The following is a 2,731-nucleotide window of genomic DNA, read 5'->3' on the forward strand; positions in this document are numbered from 1 at the left end:
TCGCAATCGGAGGAGAAAACTGGTGGTTCAAATTTCATGAGGAGATCCCGTCGCAACGAAAAACGCCCGTATTTTAATGATTACCACTCCAATTCACATATCACGCCTGTGACACTATGTCTCCTATTTCGTGATAATACAAAACGAGCTGCCCTTCTTTGTACTTTTTCGATGCCATCCGTCAGTCCCACCTGATGCGGATCCCACCCCGCACAGCAATACTACAGAATAGGGCGGACAAGCGTAGTGTAAGCAGTCTCTTTGGTAGACCTGTTGCACTTTCCGCACAACGCCATCTATGTGATCGTCCCGATATGCTTGTAATTATCAGCCCTAGGTATATGGTTTAATCTTCAACTTCTAAATTTGCCTTATTTACCACATTATTGAAAGTTGAAGCAATTTTTTTTTTGTTATAATGTGAGGAACACACTTTTTAAGGTTTAATGTTAGCTGCCACTCTTTTAATGATGATGGTATCCTGTCCAAATAATTTTGTAATTCGCTTTGATCTTATTACGACTTAACTAGGCGGTAGGCAGCCAACGGCCTTGCCGCAGCGGTAACACCGGTTCCCGTCCGATCACCGAAGTTAAGCGCTGTCGGACTAGGCTAGCAATTGGATGGGTGACCTTCCGGTCTGCCGAGCGATGTTGGCACTCAGCCCTTGTGAGGAGCTATTTGATTCGGAAGCAGCGGCTCCGGTCTCGGAAAATGACATACAGCCGGGAGAGTGGAGTGCTGACCACATGCCCCTCCATATCCGCATCCAGTGACGCCTATGGGCTGAGGGTGATTTGGCGGCCGGTCGGTACCTTTGGGCCTTCATTGCCTTTTTGGGAGGAGTTTATTTTTTTCATTTTTTAATTTTTTTTTAATTGTAGCTGACAGTTGGGTTGGGTTGTTTGGTGGAAGAGACCAAACAGCGAGGTCATCGGTCTCATCGGATTAGGGAAGGACGGGGAAGGAAGTCGGCCGTGCCCTTTCAAAGGAACCATCCCGGCATTTGCCTGGAGTGATTTAGGGAAATCACGGAAAACCTGAATCAGGATGGCCGGGCGTGGGATTGAGCCGTCGTCCTCCCGAATGCGAGTCCAGTGTGCTAACCACTGCGCCACCTCGCTCGGTGTCATCTTCAAATATTCTAAGAGAACTGCTCACATCATCTCCTAAGCCGTCCATATAGATTAGGAACAGCTGATGCATTCCCTCGGGGAAAGTCAGAAATCATTTCTATTTAACTCGATGTCTTTCCATCGAAGACTATGTACTGTTTACCAATATCACAAATTCAGTCACACAACCGAAACGATACACCACAGGCACTCAATTCGATTAGAAGTCTCTCGTGAGGAACGGAGTGAAAAGCCCCCCCCGCCGGCCGGAGTGGCCGTGCGGTTCTAGGCGCTACAGTCAGGAGCCGAGCAACCGCTCCGGTCGCAGGTTCGAATCCTGCCTCGGGCATGGATGTGTGTGATGTCCTTAGGTTAGTTAGGTTAAATTAGTTCTAAGTTCTAGGCGGTTGATGACCTCAGAAGTTAAGTCGCATAGTGCTCAGAGCCATTTGAAAAGCCCCCTGGAAGACTGAAAAACGGCATCAGTTTGATATACCTTGTCTATAGTACGCATTACTTCGTGTGAACAGAGACCCTATACTGTTAACAAGAACGATACTTCCATAATATGTGCTAGTTATATGTCAATAGATCGCCGGCCGCGGTGGCCGTGCGGTTCTGGCGCTGCAGTCCGGAACCGCGAGGCTGCTACGGTTGCAGGTTCGAATCCTGCCTCGGGCATGGGTGTGTGTGATGTCCTTAGGTTAGTTAGGTTAAATTAGTTCTAAGTTCTAGGCGGTTGATGACCTCAGAAGTTAAGTCGCATAGTGCTCAGAGCCATTTGAAAAGCCCCCTGGAAGACTGAAAAACGGCATCAGTTTGATATACCTTGTCTATAGTACGCATTACTTCGTGTGAACAGAGACCCTATACTGTTAACAAGAACGATACTTCCATAATATGTGCTAGTTATATGTCAATAGATCGCCGGCCGCGGTGGCCGTGCGGTTCTGGCGCTGCAGTCCGGAACCGCGAGGCTGCTACGGTTGCAGGTTCGAATCCTGCCTCGGGCATGGGTGTGTGTGATGTCCTTAGGTTAGTTAGGTTTAAGTAGTTCTAAGTTCTAGGGGACTTATGACCTAAGATGTTGAGTCCCATAGTGCTCAGAGCCATTTTTTGTCAATAGATCGTTTTCGTCGAAGTACTTGATAATGTTGGAACACGGTATATGTTCCAAAACCCAAGGAAACTTTTTAAAAGTTCATAATTGTTGTAGTTTATCTTTGGTCATATTACTGTAATTGTTTAAGCTAAAATGCCGGAGTTTGGACTATTTATCTCCCAAAACTGTTTACCTTATTAGTGAAGGACTAGGTAACACAGCTGCGCTCTCAGTAACTGATTGCGATAAAGTAAGCCCCGAGCTCAGTATAACACGGTGCAATTGTATTACATGCCAAATGAAATAGATGCCTATCTTGTTGCACTTGTAACGCATCTGATACTCACCAGAAAGGGAACGTAATATCCGAATATCTTTTTTTTTTGCGTAGTTCTAGGTGAGTTACATGTCGACACGGCACAAATTATGTCGAGACAAAGGGATACCGCACCAAAAGCCAGTAGGTTTCGGGCCGCTCACGTGTTATCGGAAAGCTGCTGACCATGCGGAGTAC

At 46.6% G+C, this 2,731-nt stretch overlaps 1 pseudogene; it reads left to right on the forward strand.

Annotated features, from left to right (window-relative positions):
• Positions 1-541: 541 nt before the first annotated feature.
• Positions 542-659, forward strand: LOC124717596 (annotated as a pseudogene).
• Positions 660-2,731: the final 2,072 nt, after the last annotated feature.

The sequence above is a fragment of the Schistocerca piceifrons genome, chromosome 9 (genome assembly GCF_021461385.2).
Source record: "Schistocerca piceifrons isolate TAMUIC-IGC-003096 chromosome 9, iqSchPice1.1, whole genome shotgun sequence".
NCBI lineage: Eukaryota > Metazoa > Arthropoda > Insecta > Orthoptera > Acrididae > Schistocerca > Schistocerca piceifrons.